The following is a 25,735-nucleotide window of genomic DNA, read 5'->3' on the forward strand; positions in this document are numbered from 1 at the left end:
TTGCTAATGCATATTTATGTGGCACAAATTTGCCATTTGTTTATGCATAAAATTATCAATAGTGCGGGGCGGCCTAGCCGTAGAAAATGGTGACCTTTTTAGCTTAATAAATAGAAATCAGCTGTTATTGTGAAGAGATCAGCCATTTATTCTGTGTTGTGGGATGCAGCCGGGAGAAAGAAAAAATGTAGATTGGTGCTGGCAATATCATTAAATGGAAGGCCAGTGACCCTTTTGGTATAGTCTATTATACTTTTATCTAATAGGGGATAAATGACTCAGGTTGGGAAATAGATTGCAATCTCCCCTCTCCCTCCTCTGCACTCAACAGCAGCAAAACTTGCTGCTACACATTTTTGGCAATTCAGAGGATGGCTGTCATTTAGACGACTGCAAACTTTTATTTAACTTAGACACACATTGTAGACTAATGGGGGAAACAACACACAAAATCTGGTCCCAAGAGACCTGTGCCTTTCCTTGGCAAATGGACGAGAGGCATACCATATTTTGTTGGTGAGCAAGGGGTCTTTAAGCCCCATGCAGTGTTTGAAATTAGCCAGGCATCGGGCTCACTTAGCGCCTGGCTATCAGCCACTTGCAACCAAGTGAAGATGCCCAGATGCCAGGATGCTGCCTGGCATCCCCACCATCTGGAGGACCATGCTTGGGGGACCATTGGATCTTAACTGTTTTAACACATTAATGCCACTTCCTGTATAATTCTATCCTTAATATTTTATCTGCACAGTTGGAATGAATTTCAGGAACCTGAATGCTTTTTCCATTAAGCCTGAGCAGAAGCAGTGAACATTATTGTTAATTGTTGTAGCTTGTCTTCACTTACCCCACCCCACTGCCATGCTCACAGTTGTGCAGAATGTTCTTATGTTATGAATGCGTCCATGTCACCCTTAAGAAAAAGAGGTCGAAATAGGCCAGTACAGTGGTACCTCAGGTTACAGACGCTCCAGGTTACATACGCTCCAGGTTACATACGCTTCAGGTTACAGACTCTGCTAACCCAGAAATAGTGCTTCAGGTTAAGAACTTTGCTTCAGGGTGAGAACAGAAATCATGCTCCAGTGGTGCGGCGGCAGCAGGAGGCCCCATTAGCTAAAGTGGTGCTTCAGGTTAAGAACAGTTTCAGGTTAAGTACGGGCCTCCGGAACGAGTTAAGTACTTAACCTGAGGTACCACTGTATATATGTTGACTGTGCCTGAATCAAGTGACTTTTCCTGTTTTGGTTCTCGAAGCTCTTAACTAGCACAAGGTTGTCTTCTGAACTAACCAGATGTTTAACCGAGAATCAATCACAGCCAGTCTATCATTGGGGGGGGGATAAGATTTTAGAGCAGTGTTTCTCAACCTGTGGGTCCCCAGATGTTGTTGGACTACAACTCCCATCATTCCTAGCCAGCATGACCAGTGGTCAGGGACAATGGGTGTTGTAGTCCAACAACATCAGGGGACCCACAGGTTGAGAAACACTGCTTTAGAGCCAACTTGCCCCAAAATGACAATAAGATGTTCTGTTTTGGTGACCGCAACCATGGTTTAAGGAGAAATTTGGTGCCTAGCTTATATGTCTGAGTTTCTAACACTGACCCCATGAGTCCAGAGATCCAACACATCAGCAGGGATCCTGATTGGCCAAGAATCCCCAGTTGTGTAGAGGTTCCTGACACTCACACCCTATTCTCAGGTGGCAAACTGGAGGGGACTGCCATTTTAGTGGCACAGTAGCAGGGGTGGATTTATGGCTGCTGCTAAGTTTCCTTCCCAGAGGAAGACTTGGAATGATGGTAGACTGAAACATCCACCCTAATCCTGCCAAATACAGACGAACTCAATCATAAGAGACTCAAAAAACCTCTGTAAGTTGGTGATTGTTGTGATGCACAATTACATCATCTCTGAAGCAAAGGCTCTTTCCTTCAGATCCAGTGTTTATGCAGGTTCTATCAATTAAACCATCAATCTTTATCCTGCTTAACTGGGAGTCATTTAGCAGGACTTACTCCTGAGTAGACGTAGTTAGAATGGTGCTGTAACTGTCTGAACTGATATGATTATTTGTCTAAGATTTTGGATGGCAAAATGTATACAAAATGCTCACAGATATGTTGTTTTTTATTTTTTGTTTTATAGCCCTTTTCCTGCTAATGACTCCGTTCCCATTACTGTGCTTTGAAGACTCTGAAGACTAGGAAAACCTACAACTCAGTGCTATTGGGTAGGACAACGCAAACAAACCCATTGCACATATTGTGAAGGGCGCACATCGCAGAGGTGTCCGATATGAAAATGCAAAAGCAGAAACTGGAAAAGGTATTCCGCTTGAATAATTTCTATATGACCATGATTTGTGTTTTCCGCTCTGTGATATAATGATACATTCCGTTTTGAGGCACGATCCTCTGTTTTATTGGGTTGATGGTATGGAACAAACCTCTTGCTTTCTGTCACATGTGACATTTGAAGGGCAGAAGGTGTAAAAGATTATGGAACGAGAAGGGTGGCGATAACTTGCCTTTGGATCCTGTCCTTCTTCTATCAAGGAGATCCCAGCAGTGTTACATATCTGCAACACCCTTGCAAGGTACATTCACTGAGATAGGGTTGCCATATTGCAAACATCTCAAAAGAAAAAAAGTTTTTGAGCTATTTTTGATGAAATTTGCCAAAATCTACGCTTCCGAAATGGGCTGCCATACGTCCGGATTTTCGCAGACATTTCAGTGATTTCTGCCTGGATACTGTTTACGAGGCCCGAATACTGGCTGGGTCCAGGAAACTCCAGATATATGGCAACCCTATCTGAGAGGCTTTGCCAAGGCCTCTCAGTGGGCTTTGTACCTGAGATGGACTCTTGAAACCCGGTCCTGAGTTTGGTTTTTGTTTATTTGAGGAACTCATCAACCACATAAGCAAAGAACCTCTAAGCAGTGTGTGTGAAACAGTTTATAGCAATTAGCAATATGCAAATAAGTTCAGGAAAAAAATAAAAAGAAGTATGCCAAACTTGTTTACATGCTCAGGTAAAGGTACCCCTGACAGTTAGGTCCAGTTGTGGACGACTCTGGGGTTGCGGTGCTCATCTCGCTTTCCTGGCCGAGGAAGCCGACGTTTGTCCGCAGACAGTTTTTCTAGGTCATGTGGCCAGCATGACTAAGCCGCTTCTGGCGAACCAGAGCAGCGCATGGAAACACCGTTTACCTTCCCACTGGAGTGGTACCTATTTATCTGCTTGCACTTTGACGTGCTTTCGAACTGCTAGGTTGGCAAGAGCTGGGACCGAACAATGGGAGCTCACCCTGTTGCAGGGATTCGAACCACCAACCTTCCAATCGGCAAGCCCTAGGCTCTGTGGTTTAACCCACAGAGCCACCCGCTTCTAACCCACATGCTCAGGTAGGCTTCCCAAAAAGGAATTGTTTTTACCAGTCTGAAACAACAAAACTGATATGTCTGCTGTTGGTACACTGAATGCTAAACTCCTAACAGATGTGGAGTGAACATTGTATTGTGCAAGAGTGCAAGTTGTACAGATCTAGGTGGTAAAGCAGACACATAAAGGAGAAGGCTTGAGAGATGTTTACTGGTTCCATATTGTTAATGGCTTTATGTACTACTATTAAGATTTGAAGTTGGGTCAGCAACTAGGGCAGATCTTTGACCAGAGATGTGATACAGTGCTGGGATCTCACTCCTGACATCAATCATGCTAAAGCATTCAACACTAACTGCTGTTTCCAAAACAACCACAAGGGAAGCCCCACACAGAGTGCATTGCAGTAGTCCAGCCTTGAAGTCACATCAGTGTCTCAGTCTTTCACTGTTCCTCACTATACTTTGCTATAAAGTTACAGTGCAATGAAGAGAACTGTGTCGTGTGAATAGGCAGGGAATTTCAGAAAGTAGGTGTTGCCACACTAAAGGATTGGTTGCTTACAAGTGCAGAACAGACAATAAAGTTTTGTAAAAGTTCCTCTTCTGCAGTAAGGTGATCCTTCAAGTAAAGAAGGCTGATTGAGGGCTTATAGACTGATCATTTGCATTTGGCCTACCCATTGTCTTCCAGAGAAAGAATATTCCTCCACAGCTGGGGGGCAGCAATGAAGAACACCTTTCCATGCAAGCTTCATGTGTTGACAGTTTGGTACCTAGATAGGAAATGTCTCTTAGCTGATGTGAGAAGCATTTGTTGTTGTTGTTGTTTAGTCATTTAGTCATGTCCGACTCTTCGTGACCCCATGGACCAGAGCACACCAGGCACTTCTGTCTTCCACTGCCTTCCGCAGTTTGGTCAAACTCATGTTAGTAGCTTCGAGAACACTGTCCAACCATCTCGTCCTCTGTCGTCCCCTTCTCCTTGTGCCCTCAATCTTTCCCAACATCAGGGTCTCTTCCAGGGAGTCTTCTCTTCTCATGAGGTGGCCAAAGTATTGGAGCCTCAGCTTCAGGATCTGTCCTTCCAGGGAGCACTCAGGGCTGATTTCCTTCAGAATGGATAGGTTTGATCTTCTTGCAGTCCATGGGACTCTCAAGAGTCTCCTCCAGCACCATAATTCAAAAGTGAGAAGCATTCTTCTCAGCTATTTTGGGTCGGAGGTGCTTTTGGCCTTTCATGACCACAACCAACTATTCTCTGTCTCTTTGTATACACAGGCAGTCTACCTGAGGCCTAATTCTTCTCAGATAATTCTGTACCTGATCTGTACCACCTCAGGCAGCAAGTGGGGGCCTCATCTGACAAAATGCTATTCCACACAAGAATTCCCTTCATATAGAAATCTAGCATCTCTTTGAGTAGCTTTCTAGTTTAGCCTTCACCCTGACAGACTAGTTTTCTGTAGGTAAGATTGTTTTTTAAAAAATAAAATAAAATAAAGAAACATTTGATCATGAGCCCTCATGAGTCCAAGGTGGTACAGTCAAGACAGATTTACCACCCAGTGAGGGTTAGACCTTAGACTTAGCATGTGCATGGAACAAGATGAGGTGGTGCAATGGATTGTTCCACTTCACATGGGAGGTGGGTAAAATCATTTCTGAATGCTGACCGGTTTCCCTGCAAGTAGAAATCTCGCACTGAACCAGAACAGGCTTAGGCCTGACTTAGAACCATTTTCTTTGTAAAGTACCGTATTTTTCTTCCAGTATGGGGTTGGTTTGCTTTAGTTGGGCATTTAGTTTTGTAAATGGTGTACCTCCACATGCAATCTGAAGTCCGCTCCACCTCAGGACTCTACCACTTCATTCTGCTGCATTACAGACCAAGCCTTATGCACAGCTCATAAAGGAAAACTCCCATTTTTAAAAAATTATATAATCCTATGTGTTCAGCTTGTGGTCTGAAGGACACTGTGCCCCCATTTTATTGACAATCACAGAGTGGTATTTTACATCAGTATATATTTGAATATATCATCTTATATAAAAGGTTTCTTTTTATTTCCAGCAGCTCTCTGATTCACCTTTGACTCCTAACTGCAATTAATCAGCCTTCACTTCTAAGTGAGTTTATCAAACAAGAAATCACTTTTCACCCATCAGCGGGGGTCACGTATCTAGACAGCAAAATGCATACTTTATAGGGAGGATAAAGTATTTCTGCCAGTTGCTAAACTATTTCTGAATAATTAAGGGTCACAGAGTAATGGCTCACTTTGAGTTTGACTTTAAGGCCTTTGGTGCGACAGAGGTTGCCAGCCGTTGAGAAAGAACCACTTCTTTCTTTTCGGTATTTTGACTGCCTAAAAACCAAATGTTGTTCCTTAGAACTTGGAACTTTCAACTCCTTGCTCTCTAAGGGTGAGTGGAAATTATAGCCAATATCTATTTACAAATGAACTGGTGAATGCTGACTCTTACCAGTTATTCTTAACATTTATTTTAGGAGGCCTTCGGTAAATGTTAGAAATGCTTAATATTGTGAGGTTTGTCTTTAACATTTACAGTGCATCTGTGACATGGAACATATCTGTTAGCTGTGGATGAGGGCAAGATTTACAGTGCAATCCTAGGCATGTCATAGATTTCATCCTTATTAAAAGCACCTAATAGCATCATAATTTCTCCCCTTGATCTCTTAAATGCTTGGAGGAGGATGCTTCCTAGTGCATGAAGAAAGCCAAGGCATTATAGGAAACGGAGCATCAGAACTACATTGGGCTCTCTGATGATCACACTCCCTGCTGGCACAATTCCCATGTTGGGAAGGGTAGGCCCCATAAATGATGGTAAATGTCAACATTTGCTAAATTGATGACATTTACCGTAAGAAAGGGAGAGGGAAGAAGGAAGTTTTCTGAAATTTGTTGAGCAATAACCTTCACAATGGAAAGCTAACAAGATGATTTTATTATTTTTTTGTAATTGTCTGAAGATTCAGAATAGTTTTGGTGAATGTTAAACTTCACCTAAATTTGACTCCTTGATATATGTCTGAAAAATAGGGAAATACAGAAATAAATGCTGATAAACACATTTAGGAGTTAGTCTGCATTCGCAGGTGTGTCTGTGAGGTTTTGGACATTTTGAACATTTGTCTGGGATAGTCAGAATTCAAGGATAAAGTGAGGGCAGGACATGATGCTATCAAGTGTGGGGCACTACTGTCTGATTTGGGGTAGATTGCCTGTGTCTGGGGAGCTTGCTTGCATTGTGGTTTATTATTTTTGTAGGCATAGAGGTGTTTTGCCTGCTATGGGGTGCTGGCAGTGCTGCACATTGCTATTAGTAATTCTATCTGGGCATTTTGTGGGGCCTGCTGCAGTCTCTTAGATTTCCAAATGTACTCCCAGATGATTGGATACCCTTGGAGTAAGGAGTAAGCATTCCACATGAGACCTGTGGAGTAGAAATGAATTTTCTGCATGCAATCAAATATGTATACCGAGCTAGCTTACCACTGAGTGGCTATTCTGAGTGATGGATATTTGAAGAATTCAGTTTCCGTGTATTCCAGAGCGAACTTACTAGAGGAGCACCTCCTAGGATGAATATATGGATCAAACATAATTATCCTTTAGATTTCACACTACTCTAAATTTTGTGATATAGTGCTTAGCTCAAAAAGCCTACTGAAGTGTCTTAAAATGCACATGATAAGCTAAAATACGTGCACAAATCTGTATGTTTTGATAAAATACATTTGAATGCAGTTGGTCCCTTACCTTTCCCACCCCGACCTGGCCACAGTGATCCATGCAACAGTCACCTCCAGGCTTGATTATTGTAACTCGCTGCACGTGGGGCTCCCTTGAAGCTGTCCCAGAAACTCCAGCGGGTGCAGAATGCTGCAGTGAGGCTCCTCATGGGGTTTCTGCCGTGGGAGCCTATTCACCCAGGGCTTTTCCAGCTGCACTGGCTCCCGGTAGAGTACAGGGTCAGATTTAAGGTGCTGGTTTGACCTTTAAAGCCCTTCATAGCCTAGTACCCTCGTACATATGGGACCACCTCTCCCGCTATGCCCCACGGAGGACCTTAAGGTCCATAAATGACAACACCTTAGAGGTCCCGGGCCCTAAGGAAGTTAGATTAGCCTCAACCAGAGCCAAGGCTTTTTCAACTCTGGCTCCAGCCTGGTGGAACGCTCTGCCTCATGAGACCAGGGCCCTGCGGGATCTGATTTCTTTCCGCAGGGCCTGTAAGACAGAGTTGTTCCACCTGGCCTTTGGCTTGGAGCCAATTTGATTCCCCCCTCTTTCTTTTTTCCTTTCTCCTCCTGTGATGAAGCTGTGTTTTAATGTTTTCATATTGTATTCTAATCTTTTTAAATTGTATTCATTCAACTTGTTTTTATAATTGCTTGTTAGCCGCCCTGAGCCCGGCCTATTATTATTATTATTATTATTAAATATGAATTCTGCTGCACATTGGGTTAATGTGGATATGGGATGAAACAGATTGATGAGTGAATATGTGCAAAATTGACATTGCTGCATAGCAGGAGGCTGGACTTAGATGACCCTCGTTCATCCCTAGCCGCCACCAGCTAGAATAACCAATGCCAGGTTTGATGGCTGCGTGGTCTAAAACAATATTCAGGTGTCTTTGTATGCTGGAAGTCCCATACTGTGCAATATATTTATGAGCAAAAAGAATCCCAGTGTTGCTATGCCCTATAGTGAACTAGATGTGCTTGCAGGGAAGAATCACGGGAAAACAAAACAGATCTTAGCTCCAGGCTTTTTCATGGAGTTATTTGTGGACAAGTTGGGGTAGGGGGAGCGAAAATGGTCATTGGAAAAATTATGAAAAATACTTTGATGGTCCTTTAAAGTCACTCAGCTGAGAGGGAGTTCCCAAATTGCAGAACATGTAAAGCATCAACTGCTTAATCCCGCGGCTGCTGTTGTGAGCAAGAAGGCATCAGCATAAATATGTATATTTTAACTAAAAGCAGCCAAAGAGTAGAAAGATGCAGACGATTGGAGTGCATGGAACACCAAGAGAGTGAGGAAGCAGCTATTTTAGCTAATGTAATGTAATGTAATAGAAGACCCAAACTGCCACAGCAGAACTTGCTGCATAATTAGATTGTAAATCTTCTCAGCTGAGGAACTTTTGCCCGGGGTCAAGTTGTCGAAGTAATAATCCATTCTACATAAATTAGAAGATTCGAGCTGCTTGGCCACATTGTTACCGTTCCCTTTGTTTTCTTCTTTGTACCACAGCTCCCCCACCCCCTAATGTAATATTTTATGTGATCTCTGGGACAAAAACAGACACCCGCCCCCAGTGATCAGCAAATTTTGGGAATATCTATTTAAATGCGAATTGCCCATAATTTCTTGATTGACCCTGTAAAAAAGGCTTCCAAGAAGCTCAGTTGTGATTAGGTGGAAGTCAATGAGGCTAAGAGAAATGGACGTGGCAAGTCAAAAAGACATACTGCGTCTGGCACGGGAAGAAGATGGAGGGAAAGGCCAAGGTGTTTTAAGAGCTGTGATGGCTGGTGCACATTGGAACTAGTAGGGTGGAGGACAGGGAGGCCACCAGTAGGTGGCGCCAGAGCCAATCCCAGGGTAGAGTCAACTAATTCTAGTTTTGCCTTCCACCTGTCCTCTCTACTGAATTATGTAATGATAACACTGAGACTAAAGCGAAGGACCACACCAGGAATGCTTGTAAGTGTCAAGGAATGACTGGATGCAGTGCTTTTCTTCTAAAAAAAAAAAAATATGTTTGGGGGTTACTCTCATTTTCCTACTCATATTGAAATACTGCCCCTCAATGAAACCAAATTTAGATTCACAAAATGTTTAGGAGTATGCGTCCCCTCAGAAAAAAGCACTGGCTGGATTCAGAGGAGTGGTAGGAGACACCATCTGGGGAACCCCCAGGGGAAGAAGGTTCAGAGCCAGGGGGTTGGTGGTGGGGCAACAATGAGAGGTCAGAGGGAGAAGACTAGGAGGAGGAGGAGGTGTTGGAGGCTGAAGGGGCAACAGGGTTTAGTGAGCAGGAAGAGGCTGTGGCAGAGAGAAGTCCTGAATGAGAGGCAGGAGAGGAGGGGGAGACAGAGATGAGGCAGGCTGCTGAAGAAGCCAGGCAGTCTCCCCCTCCTGCTGGGACCAGCTCCCCTCATCCTTGGACTCCCAGAACACACAGAGAAATGAGAAGGACAGGGCAATGAGTAACAAGAAAGCAGAGCCTTAGGGTGCTGGGGAAGGAGCCTTACAGGGCAGTGGGAAGGCGGGGACCTTCAGTTTTCATGAGTGCCTCATTGTGGCAAGACCTACGGGGAAGAGTTGCTGTGATCACTTTGTTTTATTTGCATAAAGAGTTAATTTCACTGACACCAGTTTTATTGCTGACCTGCACCAGACAGATGGCAAGCTCTGTGAGTGTGCAGGTGTATGTAATTGCCCCTTTCTCTGTATGTGATAGGTTCATTCCCTGTGTGTGTGTGCAAAATCACCACTTTCTCTCTCTGTGTGTGTGCCCCTTTCCTTCCATGGCTAAGATTTGCAGACTGAGATTGGTAAGGCGGTGCCCCAATGCGCTAATGGACCAACCTTCTCTGTTCAAGGGGGTCTCAAATATAGCAAAGTCCAATTCACAGGGGGTTCTGCAGAACCACGGGGCAACGCAGCAGGGCACGGACCCATGGTTTTCCCTCTAGATATGGGGGGCAAGGTCAGCGAAGCTGCACAACTTCCCCCATCAGCATGGTCCCCACTAGCCAGACATGAGATTGAGGAAATTGGCCGAGTCTGTCAATTATCATTTCCCTCCATTTCTCATTTTTTCCAGCTCTCCACATTTTTGCATTTTCTCTTAATAAATACATCTTTGTCTGCAATTCTGCCAAATCAACACCTTCTTGCAAGCAGTTTCCACTAATATCTGTGTGCATGCACATGAAAGCTTATACCAGAACAAACTTAGTTGGTCTATAAGACAATTTTTTATTTTTTATTATTTTTATTTTGACTGCGTCAGACCAACACAGCTACCTTGAGAGCAGTACATGTGAAAAGGATCTAGGAGTCTTGGTTGACCACAAACTTGACATGAGCCAACAGTGTGACGCGGCAGCTAAAAAAGCCAATGCAATTCTGGGCCTCATCAATAGGAGTATAGCATCTAGATCAAGGGAAGTAATAGTGCCACTGTATTCTGCTCTGGTCAGACCTCACCTGGAGTACTGTGTCCAGTTCTGGGCGCCACAGTTCAAGAAGGACACTGACAAACTGGAACGTGTCCAGAGGAGGGCAACCAAAATGGTCAAAGGCCTGGAAACGATGCCTTATGAGGAACGGCTAAGGGAGCTGGGCATGTTTAGCCTGGAGAAGAGGAGGTTAAGGGGTGATATGATAGCCATGTTCAAATATATAAAAGGATGCCACATAGAGGAGGGAGATAGGTTGTTTTCTGCTGCTCCAGAGAAGCGGACACGGAGCAATGGATCCAAACTACAAGAAAGAAGATTCCACCTAAACATTAGGAAGAACTTCCTGACAGTAAGAGCTGTTTGACAGTGGAATTTGCTGCCAAGGAGTGTGGTGGAGTCTCCTACTTTGGAGGTCTTTAAGCAGAGGCTTGACAACCATATGTCAGGAGTGCTCTGATGGTGTTTCCTGCTTGGCAGGGGGTTGGACTCGATGGCCCTTGTGGTCTCTTCCAACTCTATGATTCTATGATTCTATGATTCTATGATTCTATGATTCTACCTACCTGAATCTACTAATATGCTTTCACATTTCTATGCAAACTTTCCCTTAACATATACCGTACATATATATATCTGGCTAGAGAACGATCTTGAAAAATTTGGGCAAATGTGTATTTTTGTTTTAGTTCTTATTTTTTTTATTGTAACATAGTAATGGTCATTATGTTACAATGAAAAAGGAAGTACTGAAACAAAAAATCACCCCAAAGGTGCAGTTGCAGGGCACTGTTCAATGTAACAGGAAAGCAAGCAAAAAAATAAGAGGAAGAAATGGTAACACACCAAGGCTTCCATATATCCTGAACTGCCGTGGATGGTAAATGTTGGGCACCGAAGTCTGAAACATAAGAAATAAACTCCAAACAGATGACATTCTCAACCTCCATCTCTCTGGAAACATGCACTTTATTATTATTATTATTATTATTATTATTATTATTATTATTATTATTATTATTTTCTGCAACAGCTAAAGTTCCCTAAGTTCTTATACCATGAAGACAAATATATCTTTTTCAAGGTTTTCCATTGCTGGGTTATTGAAGCCCTAGCTGCAGCCAACACCCATGACAAAAGTTCTTTAGAGTGACAAGCTTTTCACGTGATCAGTCCACATATTTAGCAATGGCAGTTATGGGAAGGCTTAAAGAAGTGATTTAATTATTTCAGATATTTCTTGAAACCAGAATGATGAAAGAAGCATGGATTTTGAAGTGTAGTTGGGTTTTGGTTTGCAAATTGTGGTAGGAAGTGCAAATTGGGTAGATTTGTGTTAAAGCAGGGGTCAGCAACCTTTTTCAGCTGTGGGCTGGTCCACTATCCCTCAGACCTTGTGGGGGGCCGGACTATATTTTGGAATAAAAATGAATGAATCCCTATGCCCCACAAACAACCCAGAGATGCGTTTTAAATAAAAGCGCACATTCTACTCATGTAATAATAATAATAATAATAATAATAATAATAATAATAATAATAATAATAATAATTTATTATTTATACCCCGCCCATCTGGCTGGGTTTCCCCAGCCACTCTGGGGCGGCTTCCAAAAGCATATTAAAATACTGTGATACATCAAACATTAAAAGCTTCCCTAAACAGGGCTGCCTTCAGATGTCTTCTAAAAGTCTGGTAGTTGTTGTTCTCTTTGACATCTGGTGGGAGGGCGTTCCACAGGGCGGGCGCCACTACCGAGAAGGCCCTCTGCCTGGTTCCCTGTAACTTGGCTTCTTACAGCGAGGGAACTGCCAGAAGGCCCTCGGCGCTGGACCTCAGTGTCCAGGCAGAACGATGGGGGTGGAGACGCTCCTTCAGATATACTGGACCGAGGCCGTTTAGGGCTTTAAAGGTCAGCACCAACACTTTGAATTGTGCTCAGAAACGTACTGGGAGCCAATGTAGGTCTTTCAAGACCGGTGTTATATGGTCTCGGCGGCCGCTCCCAGTCACCAGTCTGGCTGCTGCATTCTGGATTAGTTGTAGTTTCCGGGTCACCTTCAAAGGTAGCCCCACGTAGAGCGCATTGCAGTAGTCCAAGCGGGAGATAACCAGAGCATGCACCACTCTGGCGAGACAGTGGGCAGGCAGGTAGGGTCTCAGCCTACGTACCAGATGGAGCTGGTACACAGCTGCCCTGGACACGGATTTAACCTGTGCCTCCATGGACAGCTGTAAAAACATCAGGCGGGCCCCAGAGATGCGTTTTAAATAAAAGGACACATTCTACTCATGTAAAAACACACTGATTCCTGGACTGTCCGCAGGCCGGATTGAGAAGGCGATTGGGTCGCATCTGGCCCCCTGGCCTTAGTTTGCCTACCTCTGTGTTCAAGCAGATCCAAACCAAATCTAACCTGCATCCTTACCTACACATAATTAAGCATAAAGGGGACTTAGAAGAACCGGGCCTCCTTGGCAGTGGAAAATAACAATGTGAGCAAAGAAGGGAGGGGTGGTCAGGGGAAGAAAGAATCCTAAGGAGAAAATTAAGATCTTCTTTCCCCAATTCAAAACAACCTGCTCTCATTACCACGTTTGTAACTTTAATTACAATCTCCCTATTCAGTGTTGAGGTTCCTTTCACCTTTTAAACTGCTCTGTGTTATTACTCAACAGCAAAGGAACATTGCCTTTTGTGTAGGAACTCCAAAAATAAAAAAGAAATCAAGACCTCAAGACTGCTTGTGAGGCAGAAATAATCCAACCATTATTTCTGGTGTAAAAGGTTTGTGAATTGCATCATTTGCCTAGAAGCTCTTTTCCAACCTAATAACTCCCTGGCATAATGACCTAAAAGGGTTTTTGAGAAATATTTATATATATATATACTTTGGCCCATATTACTATACGATGGGAGGGGAGCCCTTTAACATCCTGATTGGCTGGGGGATAACCACTAAGTTAAGCTATAGCTGCTTACTTGGAAAAATCACAAATGTTCTTATTCTGTTAAGTCAGAAAAGTAAAATATCAAAGTAATCCAAGAGAGTGAGAGACTGCCAGAGTTTAAAATTATTATTTTTTTGAAAAAAAATATCTTATTGCTATAATGACCTTCGTGATGGTCATTTAACTAGCTTTTTAATCCCTTTGAAGAAAGCTTTCTTCCTTGGGGAAAAAAAATCCTCTTCTTTAACCTGCCTTGGGCAAAAATCATCCCTACCAAACTAAAAATATAGCAGAACTATAAATCCTCACTTAAACTTAAGCACCCTTCATTGCAGAGAGTTGGAAGAGGAAAATGATGGTTTTGTTGATGATGAGCAGGTCTGGACTTTCAAAGGCTATCATAGCTTGGGCAGAAGCTGCACTCTGCAGTGGGATAGAGCTGTTACGCTACATTTTGAAAAGATCTTTCTTAAAGAAGAAGAAGAAGAGTTTGGATTTGATATCCCGCCTTTCACTCTCTTTAAGGAGTCTCAAAGCGGCTAACATTCTCCTTTCCCTACCTCCCCCACAACAAACACTCTGTGAGGTGAGTGAGGCTGAGAGACTTCAGAGAAGTGTGACTGGCCCAAGGTCACCCAGCAGCTGCATGTGGAGGAGTGGGGAATTGAACCCGGTTCCCCAGATTACGAGACTACCGCTCTTAACCACTACACCACACTGGCTCTCAAAGGCACTTAAATGGACAGCTCTGGGCCTCCGCCATGGTCTGTAACCCAATGTTGTGCATCTTTGAGAATCCACCTCTCCTTTCCCTGTTAGTAGTGTCTTCTATGATTTTTTTTCGAAGGTAGAAGAGTGGGTTGGACCACTTTGGATTGCAGGTGCAGTGTTTTAATTACCCTACTTTTTGTATAGAAATAAATAAATAACCCATAAAAAATAAATTCCAACACATCAGGAAGAAATGTTGGAGCCCAGGCCACTCCCCACTGTGCTAGTTTTTCAATTTGCTCCCAAATCTCTTATGGGGATCGAACCTGCAACTTTGGCGTTACCAGCACCACGCTCTAACCAACTGAGCTATCCAGGCCAATGTAGGAGTGCATTCAAATGAGACTCCTCCCACCCACAGCATGGAGTGGCACCATCCATCGTCTCACCAGAGGCCTCCGTTGCCTCATCCTCTGCTCAGGGTGATGCAAGTAGACCTCACTGCGGAGTTACCTTCATCTCCTCCATAGGTTCCTTGGACTGGTGCTTTGAGTAGGAAAACGTTGACTCCTCAATCACTTGCCCAAAGGATGGTCCTGATCCAAACCCACTCCCTAGCAGTCAAATCCCCCCCCCCAATCACTTCCCTTAGACAGGATTACATTCAAGGTATCTCTATTCTATTAGCCATGGTTGTCTCTCCCATCAAAGCCCACCGGGCTCTTTTCAGGGGCCTCTCCAAACAATGAGTGCAGTGAGGCTGTTCTGTCTAATTACTCCAAGACAGGGATGCTAAAGAGGAATTAATGACAGTTGACAAGTGCAATTAATAATTATAGCAGAGCCGCGAGTCATGCAGCAGGCAGATGACAATAACAGGGTAACCGTACATGACAGCTCTTCAAATGCCTCTCTTCTCTCTTCCCCTCCTTTCTCCTCTTCCTCCCTTTTCTCCCCTTTAATGTGAATTGAGGTCCAGAAGAAATGCTGACAGCAGGGTGCGGGGCATGCAGAAAATGCAAGTCCCCAGTCCCTCCCTCCCCAGAGATGACAGCCACCATCACACTGGCCAGGAAGTCACCCTTTGTGCATGTTCTCACTCGTTCTTGCTATCAGGTGTTTGTGTGTGTGTGTGCGTGTGTGTGTGTCTTCCAAGGCTGCTTAAAATTCATCTGGGAAGGCTGGAAGGAGGAAGGGGACAGGCAGCAGCAGCAGCGGCAGAGCCAGAGTTGAAGTGGTATTTCCATATCAAAGGCCAGGCGGTTGGCTGGGAATGGTAATTAAAGTACCCAGATTTCATCTCCTTGGTCAGCTCATGAAAGAGGAGATGGGGAGGATGGATGCAGAGAGAAATTAGAGAGAAGGTCCCCCCCCCCATTTCTCCTTCCCTTTAGTCTCCAATATTGCGAACAGAGCATGGAATGAAAGTTGGGCTAAAAGGTAAGCTACCTCTTCAGTTTTGAGGTCTAATGGTATGTATGTGTATGCATTTTTCCCCCTTGAATGCATTTATTGATATGTTAATTTCACACGGAGGAATACTGTTTGTTCAGGTACGCATCTACGACTTCTCATGTTGATCTCTGATATCATAGAATTAAAAAGTTGGAAGAAGAAGAGTTTGGATTTGATATCCCGCTTTATCACTACCCGAAGGAGTCTCAAGGCGGCTAACATTCTCCTTTCCCTTCCTCCCCCACAACAAACACTCTGTGAGGTGAGTGAGGCTGAGAGACTTCAGAGAAGTGTGACTAGCCCAAGGTCACCCAGCAGCTGCATGCGGAGGAGCGGGGAATCGAACCCAGTTCACCAGATTACAAGTCCACCGCTCTTAACCACTACACCGCACTGGCTCCCTGGAAGAGACCCAGGCCCAGGTTAGAGTTTAGTCCTGCCCAGACCTTGAACACTGGCTCTCTCAGATGTGGAGTGAAGGGAGCTGGACCCTCCAGCTTATCTCCATGTTATTATTTTTATACTTTTTTGAATTTATATATCACTCTATACCCAGGGGTTTCATGCTGCCAGTGATGTGGAGGAGCCATCAGACTGGATGTCCTCCACACCAGTGCAGAGGTTTCTGACCTGCTTTCAGACACCCCCTCATCTCCCCTAGGGCCACAGGAGCAGAGTTTATGGTGACCTAGGCAAGAAACTCCCTTCCTGCGGCTGCCACAAGCTGGTATTCAGAATCATTGCTACCTTGGACAGTGGAGTCAGAGCTTAGCCATTTGGTTAGTTGCCATTGATAGCCGTCTCTGCCATGAATTAATCTGGTCCTCTTTGAAAACCATCTAGGCTGGTGGCCATCACTGTCTCCTATGTGAACAAGTCAAACTGCTGTGTTAGCAGCACCAAAGTGTTGTGGTGCTGTGTTAGCAGCACCACTGCTGTGTGGTGCTGTGTTAGCAGCACCAAAGTGACCTCCCCGGGGCACAAGCCTGGGCAGTATCTATGGAAGTCCTGGGCTGCCCAGGCGACAAGACCACCCACCTCCCCATCAGTATCACTGATCCAAAGAAATGTGGTTCAAAGGAAAGCAGAGCAGGACATTTGGCACCAGCAAGGCTGCAGGAGTTGCCAGAAGGAGGTATACAAGGCATCATTCAACCGTATTAGGGACTCCAGTCCAGATTGTGTAGGGTTTACTCCAGGCTTCCTCAACCTCGGCCCTCCAGATGTTTTTGGCCTACAACTCCCATGATCCCTAGCTAGCAGGACCAGTGGTCAGGGATGATGGGAACTGTAGTCTCAAAACATCTGGAGGTCTGAGGTTGAGGAAGCCTGGTTTACTCCTTAGTCCTTTTTTCCTCCAAAAGACAGGCAGCAGAGGTTTAGGAACAGAGTTTTCCTTCTCCTAGATACATTACCTTCCCAGGTTGACAAGCCCCATCTGTCCTTCACTTCCTTATACAGCATGTGCAGAAACCAGAAACTTCTTGATCGCTGGACCCGCTATTGGTCTTGTCCGCTTGTTACAAAGAAGTGAAATGCTTCATATACAGTGGTACCTCGGGTTAAGTACTTAATTCATTCTGGAGGTCCGTACTTAACCTGAAACTGTTCTTAACCTGAAGCACCACTTTAGCTAATGGGGCCTCCTGTTGCTGCCGCACCACCGGAGCACAATTTCTGTTCTCATCCTGAAGCAAAGTTCTTAACCTGAAGCATTATTTCTGGGTTAGCGGAGTCTGTAACCTGAAGCGTATGTAACCTGAAGTGTATGTAACCCGAGGTACAACTGTACAGTATTTGTAATTTAGCTTGGTACTTTTAACTTAGTACAGTGGTACCTCGGGTTAAGAACTTAATTCATTCTGGAGGTCTGTTCTTAACCTGAAACTGTTCTTAACCTGAAGCACCACTTTAGCTAATGGGGTCTTCTGCTGCTGCTGTGCCGCCACTGCACGATTTCTGTTCTCATCCTGAAGCAAAGTTCTTAACCCAAGGTACTATTTCTGGGTTAGCAGAGTCTGTAACCTGAAGCGTCTGTAACCCGAGGTACCACTGTACTTCAAACTTAGCATCCAACTTTTCCCCCTCCTCCTTTCCTCTCCACATTCATATTGGCAGTCAGCCATGTGGGTTTTAGCCCACTTCTTTTAAATAAACAAAACTGCAATCAGGAAGCTGGCTGGATCAAATAGGATCCGGTGGGTCAGGGATGCTGATCGCCGGGTCTGGGTTGGTTCATGTGGGGAGAGGTGGTCTTTGAAGAACTGGGGTCCTGAGCCCCATGAGGCTTTATAGGTCAGAACTATTACTTTGTACTGAGCTTATAAACTTCACTGGCAGGCAGCACAGTCATGCCAGAAATTGTGTTATTAGCCTGAACCAGCAGGGCTCTCTTTGGGCAAGTTGTCACAGGCAGGGGTGGTCCATGACATTTTGCTGCCTGAGGTGCAGCAGTAACACCCCTCGCCAAAGTCAAGATACATAGTAGCCAAGGTTGGTCAAGTTATTTTGTCACCTGAGGCAGCAAAGCCCACAAGCGCCTTTCCCTGGAAGCAAAACTTTCTGCTCATTCATGACACTCCAGATCAGCTGCCTAAGGGTGGCTGCCTCACTCTGCCTAATGGTAGGGCTGCCATGCTTATGGGACACCTTATGTTCTTAATTTGGGCATGCAGTGACTATATCAAATGGGGAAAATGGGAGATAAATTGCCATAGCATTTACATGTGCCTGACCATCTACGAATGATGTCCATTGTGTCATTGTTTAAAAGCATTTGATATAATTTCGGCTTCCTGGAACATTTCCCACCTCCGTCCAAGTTTTATTTTGCATTTGGTTTGGAGATTAATTTAGATCAATATCAGGGATTGACCGCCTCGCCCCTTGCCTACAAGATGCGCAGACTTGCAGAATCTCTTCTCTTTTCATCTTCCAGACTGTCCCCCTCTCTTTAAGTCTCTCTCTCTTTCTCTCTTAAGCTCAAATGCATCAATTTATACCTGGATGTGTGTGTTTAAAAAACAATAATACTTTGCTACGGGGGCTCTGAAACGAATAAAACTGTGATCTTCAATGTGGCCATTGTGCTTGCCTCATTTGTCTCTCCCCCCCCACCCCCCACCCCCCGGTATCGATTTATCAGCTGAGAGAAATTACTCGCTAGAAGAGAAGATGCCAGTCGGAATGACATTTACTTCATCGTAGAGGGAGGCTCTACGGCGGGTTTCCATGTAACCCAGATATTGCAGCTGTAAAAGGCCTTGTAACAAGGTTTAGTGCTATGATTTGATCGTGTGGTGCACCTTCGCTGTCATAATAACAGCCACTCAGCTGGAGCCAAGGCCCTTCGGTTATGGCCAACTTTTTCTGTCTCACACTCCACCCCCCCATCCTGCTTTTTACACAGACAAATGAACTAGTTTTACTTCCTCTCTCTCTTCTCTCTCTCTCTCTCTCTCTCCAACCCCCCCCCCCATCAAAATTTCTGGAACAAAAGCAGGATCACAGAAGTCTATAACACACAAGGATTTGGGCTTTCATGTCATCGAATTAATTTTTTCTTAAAAAAAAAAAAGAGAGAAAGGCAAAACGCACCCTTATTAATCATTTGAGCTTCTTTATATCTTCCCTTTTTTCTAGTGAAATAACTCTTACGATTTCTAATTCACCAAAGCGAATCTTCTTCACCAGTGATTGTAAGTTACATTTGCCTAAGGCGACAATTACCTGCAAAATGAAAGGCTTTTGTTTTTTTCCAAAACTACAACGTGGAGTGGGGTTAATCATTTCATACGTGCCACACATTAAAATGTGGTTGTTTGGATGGAGGGTGAAGCTTCTGCACAGTTCTGACCTGATATCCTGGCCCAACTGCACTGGCTGCCAATTAGTTGCCAGCCTCAATTCAAAGTGCAGGTTTTGACCTATAAAGCCTTAAATGGCTGAGGACTGCAATACCCCAAAGACTGCCTCTCCCCAGATGAACCAGCCCGGACCCTGCAATTGTCGTCTGGGACTTTTCTTCATGTGCCTTCGCCCCAAGAGATCTAGGGTGGTAACAAGAGAACAGGACTTTTCTGCAGTGGCTCTCTCCAGGGAAGCCCTCCTGGTGCTTTCATTGCATAGATTTAGGCCCCAGGCAAAAACTTTCCTCTATAACCAAGCCTTTGGCCTTCTCAAAGTGGGTGGGATGTTTTTCCTCTTGATTTCAAAGTATCTTATGGGCTGCGGGTTTGTCTGCGTCTCTGTTTGGCTGGTTATAAATCCCTTTGGGTTGCTCTGAGCAAAATAAAGTTGACCAATTAATTAATTAATAAAATACCCTTCAGTGGCCGATTCTCCATGTCATGTCACCATGAATTACACTTAATGGACCATCGAGCAGGATGGCTTGTTTTGAATCACAGCCATCCCAAGATGCTATGAAGCAGGGTTATTATATAAGGTCTGTTATTGGTGAAGTGGAAGCCAAACGCCTATGGTACCTTATGCATTGGCACTTGCGCCATTGGACGCAAAGTGATACAGAAGCAATGCCAAGGTGTTTACAGACTCTGCCTTTCGTTGGTGATTTCTTTTGCTAAGTTCAGGTAGGCCTTTATCAAATGAGGCCAGCTATTCCTTGCACTTTCTCTTGCACTCTCTGGGCTCCTCCAGACCACCTATTCAAGGAGCAGCTGTCTTGATTTGCTTCCACAAAATATATAGAAGTTAGAAAGTACCTAGTCTTTATTGCATATTTGTTCTGTTTTGTTTGCGGGGAGGTTATTTGTCAACGAGGTGAACCTGTCCTGTATTCATCCTGATTTGCTTATATGGCATTTACACCTCTTCCTGCTAATGATTCATTCATGCCACACTTTTCAGTGCATTTCCCCATTACTTTCATAACTGGGAAAAGTCAATTTCTTCCTGCATTGCAGCGGGTTGGACTAGATGACCCTTGGGGTCCCTTCCAACTCTACCATTCTATTCTATGATTCCCGAAAGTGGATTTGTTCTGCTTGGGTGGCAGAGTGCTTTGACCCATTTTAATTGCATAAACTACAAAGGGTGGTTGACTGCCCTTCACCAGAGGTATTTAAGCAGAGATCGCAGTGCCACCTGTCAGGGTTTCTTTAGCAGTGATCCCTGCATTGCAGGGGGTTGGACTTGATGGCCCTTGGAGTCCCTCCTGACACTATAGTTCTATGGTACCTACATTTCCCAATATATGCTTGAATCCCTCCTGCAAAATACTGACCGTCAGGAGGCACACTTTATTTCTTGCAATCAGAATTTTTTTCCTCCCACTTAGTTTCATTCAGTAAGAGGGTTTGGGAATGGACAAATGGTTGCAGAAGTAGACCTCTTTGGACATTTCTGTGTTAGGTTTAAACTGTCTGCATTAAACTGAAATCACTGCACATTTTGGAACCCTGGTTTTCCATGGAGAGTGACCAAAATAGTGGAAAGGGGACAGAGACAGCATATGCATGCCAGCTCATGCGCTTACTTAACCCAAAGGGATGTGGGTGGTGCTGTGGTCTAAACCACTGAGCCTCTTGGGCTTGCTGATCGGGAGGTCGGCAGTTCGAATCCCCACGACAGGGTGAGCTCCCGTTGCTCTGTCCCAGCTCCTAGCAAACTAGCAGTTCGAAAGCACGCCAATGCAAGTAGATAAATAGGTACCGCTGTGGTGAGAAGGTAAATGGCGTTTCCATGCACTCTGGTTTCCATCATGGTGTCCTGTTGTGCCATGGTTTATTCATGCTAGCTACATGACCCGGAAAGCAGTCTATGGACAAACACCGGCTCCCTCAGCCTGAAAGAGATGAGCGCTGCAGCCCCATAGTCGCCTTTGGCTGGACCTAACCGTCCAGGGGTCCTTTACCTTTACCTTACTTAACCGTAACACAGAATGCCTGAAGAAGGCTATACTGTCTTGTGCTAACCAATCATCTCCCCCGCCCCTCCATTTTGCTTGCATGTGAGAACTGGAAGATCAGTCTTTGAAAGTATCTTTCACAGGTGATTTCAATTTAATGCAGCCAGTTTTGTGCTTTTAATAACTGTGGCTGAGGGGCTTGACTAGACTGCAAAAGTGCTAATCCCAAAAAAATCATCCGACCATATAATGTATTTGCACGAGATATTTCTGTTTCAATAGCATCCCCTCCCGTTCCTGCCAAGGCACCCCCATGCCCACATGCGTCTTCTGGCATTGGTAGCCCTATCCAATAATCGATGGTTGTTTGTGCTTGAAAAAAGCTTTTCTGCAGAAATCAATGCAGTTTGCTTCCAAAATTAGGGTCAAGCATTCTTGCCTAGGTCCCTAAGAAAACTCCCATAGCCTTTAGCTGGGCTGCAGCCTGGAAGTTCGAGAGTAGTAGAGGGAAGAGGGTTTGCTGCTTCAAATTGACATGGAAACAGTGCTGGTTACCTGGGGCAAATTGGTACAATGAGAATGATCTACTAGGAAAAAGGGTAGATGGATCTGTGAATTTTGGTTTCTTTCAGTTTCTCATTTTTCCGATCTTAAATATAGTTATCCACATTTCTGCAGAAATTTGTGGATTTTTTAAAAAAATCCTCCAGAAAGTTTTGCATGCGTTTCCCCTAATAAAACATATTTTTCTGTGTAGTTTAGACTAACATACAGATTTTGCAATCTGTTTCCCCTAGTATAAAGCATTCTTGTATGCTATTTTCACTAATCTATGCATTTCAGTCACACTTAGTCCACAATATAGGCATTCCTCCCCAAAAAATACACACTGAAATTTATATTGGAAAATTCAGAAAAGTGTGCCTTTCAGAGGATAGCTGTCTTTTGATTGGCATACGGTTCAAGAAGCGCAAATGAGGTGGTTTCCCATTAAAATGCGAACAAAACAAAACCTTGCCCCCATCCTTAGCTAGGAAGCAAATAAACGGCCCCTTGATGGTCACAGCAATTTGACCCACATTACTGCAGCTTTTGCTGGAAATGTAGAGAAGTAGTCCTTGGCTGCACTTTGGGGCAGATATGGGCAGTGTTTTGAGTAGCACCATATGCTGGTGTCAGTCACCCCCTCGATTGTGCCAGCTCTGGGGCCACGAACACCCCCTTGCCGACTCCCTGGGGAGCCTTGGCTCTCAACTGTTGCCGGCCATTGCTCTTTTCTCCTTCGTGCCACCATTGTCAACTGGAGCCTCATTCAGGGAGGCAGCAGGGGGCAGCAGCTGGCAATAGCAGGAAGAGGGCGGAATCTAAATCAGCCTAATTTATGCCTCGTTGGCATTGACCCAAAGCTTCATGAATATCATAGCACTGTTAAAATGTTGCTCCTTTCTCGGAGCTGGGCACGGTTCAGCAACAGCCTGTGATGAAACTGAAGCGTCAAGCTGAGCCACAAGATAACTGAGTGACAGTGTGGTGTAGTGGTTGGAGTGCCAGGCCTGGGAGACCAGGGTTCAAATACCCACTTGGCCGTGTAGTTCTGTGCGATGCCCTGTCTCTACTGTTGGAGCCTGCTTCTCTACGTATTTAAAAGAAGAATAAGAAGTGGACAAATGCTCTTTTTCACATCAGGACCCCTAAAGCAAAGATACTTCTTCATTTACTGAATGAAGCTGGACATCCTTCTGGGGACACCGGATTGGTGCTAGCCCAAATGACCCAACCAGTGTTATGCATCTGTAGACATCCTTGCCAATGTACATGTAGGGCACCCCATTGCAGCTTTCCCCAGCCTTTGGCCTCCAGGCATTCCAGGACTACAAACACCATTATCCTCAGTCAGCATGCCCCATGAGAATTGTCATCCTACAACATCTGCAGCCCCAAGGCTTGGAAAGGTTTCCCATATGGCTTCTGGTCTTCAAGAGCCACCATGCCTAATAGACTCATGTAGATTCCTCTTTCTGTGTATTCTCCATGTGTTCTAGGGTCATGGGGGCAGTCAGTGTGGTGACTTCCAGATGTTATTGGACTACGACAGGGGGTATTGGGTTGTTGATTTTGTTTTTATTATGTATTTTGTTTTATATCTTGATTTTATTCTGTGAACCTCCCTGAGACCCCCGGGTATAGCTCAGTATATAAATTCAAATAATAATAATAATAATAATAATGGACACCATATGGGTTTTCATTGATCTGGGGCCAATGGAGTCATAGTTGCCTCCATGGGTAGGGCTCACTTGTGCAACTTGCCCCACATGAAAAATAATTTTGAGGAAAAAAATTTTGGGTGGGGGCACATGCATTATCTCCAAGTCTCATTGCCAGTCATATAAATGGTAGGGGAACACATGTGACGTGAATAATTTCATGCTCTCAAAGCTAATTCGCTGTATCACAGTCAACCAAAATTGGGTCTTAGTCGCTTCCTGAGTGAAACCTGGTGTGTGCCATAGAATAACTGCAGAGGTTGCTTGGTTATCTCCATATTTTGCTCAGGTCCCCAAGTTTGGTCGGAGGAAGTACTGTAGCTCAGTGGAAAAGCCTCTGATTTGCATGCAGAAGGTCCGAGGTTCAATCCCTGGTATCTCCTGGTAGAGCATGGTATGTCCCTAGTCTGAAATCCCAGAGAGCTGCTGCCTGTCGGTGTAGACCAGGGGTAGGCAACCTAAGGCCCGGAGGCCAGATGCGGCCCAATCGTCTTCTCAGTCCGGCCCGTGGATGGTCCGGGAATCAGCATGTTTTTACATGAGTAGAATGTGTGCTTTTATTTAAAATGCATCTCTGGGTTATTTGTGGGGCATAGGAATTCATTCATTCCCCCCCCAAAAAAAACATAGTCTGGCGCACCACATGGTCCAAGGGACAGTGGACCGGCCCACGGCTGGAAAAGGTTGCTGACCCCTGGTGTTGACAGTACTGTGCCAGGTACTATGCAAAATACTTAGTGTAAACAGCAGCTGAGTAATGTCATGAGTCAGTTGTGGTCCACAGCTGCATTTTGCCAAACACCGCTGTTTGCTTCCAAGAAAATCCTTGGAGAAGCCGTGCACTTTTTCATAGGGAAATTGGCCCCTAGGAGGCAGAGTAGGGGGTCACTGTGACCTTTTGGTCCCCTCCTTCCATTTCTTCCAAAAGCAAAACATCTCCCCTTCTCAGCTCCTGACCTCCTTCCTCTACCTCCTCCTGGCCACTTTGTTATTCCACTGAAGAGTAAACAGTAGATGTTACGCGAGGGTCTTAAAGCTGCGCTCCAAGCACACAATGCTTTTGGGCATGCTCTGTGTGCAGGTCCCTGGCAGTCATAAATTAATTAAAAGTAGAGAGGAACCATCGTCGGGAAAAGCAAGCGTCTTTTCCCTCCCTCCCCGCCAATCTTTGTCCCCAGCTTTCCTTTCATTCTCTGTGGGTAAATAGCTAATTCCTTTGTTCCTTGCTGCACCATTTCATTTCTGCCATCATTGTCCTCATTGTTCTCTGGAACAGGAGGGGTCTGGGCCAGGAGCAGCCAAGGTCTTGGCTAATGACGGGAAGTCTTTAAAGTTTGCGCTGCATTTCATCTTCTCTGTGGGAGTTTTAGGACGCATCCAGTGTTTGATCCCCACCGTGCAACTTTGCTTCTAGTTAATTAACAGATCCCCATTACACTCTCTCATCTGCAAGCGCATGGGAGGCCTATCAGGAGGTAATTCAAGGCCAGTCTGAATGATGGCAGGAATTAGAGAAATCGCTTGTTTCGGGGGGGTTAATGTTCAGGAAGAAAGCCTTCCCCTTTGCCGAGGTCTAATTGAAATGTTGTATTCTGCTGTAACCCATTTGGGGTCTATTATTTTCCCTCCTCCCCCCCTCACTTTCTTGCTGCCCTTTGTGACAACTGGAAAGGTGGTGCTCAGAAGACAGTGAGATTGTCTCTCTCTCTCTCTCTCTTTCTCTCTGCACATATGTATTGATTTTTTTGTAAGGATGTGCAGCCAAACCAGTGGTGAGCATGGTTGATGTTTACGGCCAGGTTAGAACTAAGAGTCATGGTTAAGTGTTGATGAATAAATAAAAAATTAAAAAATATAA

The 25,735-nt window shown here is 44.7% G+C and overlaps 1 protein-coding gene across 2 annotated transcripts in view; it reads left to right on the forward strand.

Annotated features, from left to right (window-relative positions):
* The window catches only part of SOX5 (SRY-box transcription factor 5), a 783,822-nt gene that overhangs the window by 150,143 nt on the left and 607,944 nt on the right, over window positions 1-25,735 (forward strand). For both annotated transcript variants that reach the window (XM_082238845.1, XM_082238846.1), the window contains exon 2: window positions 2,153-2,332. The gene's annotated coding sequence lies outside the window, so the exon portion shown is untranslated. The remainder of the gene's footprint in view (window positions 1-2,152; window positions 2,333-25,735) is intronic.

The sequence above is a fragment of the Podarcis vaucheri genome (assembly GCF_965113315.1).
Source record: "Podarcis vaucheri genome assembly, chromosome: 10".
Taxonomy (NCBI): Eukaryota; Metazoa; Chordata; class Lepidosauria; order Squamata; family Lacertidae; genus Podarcis; species Podarcis vaucheri.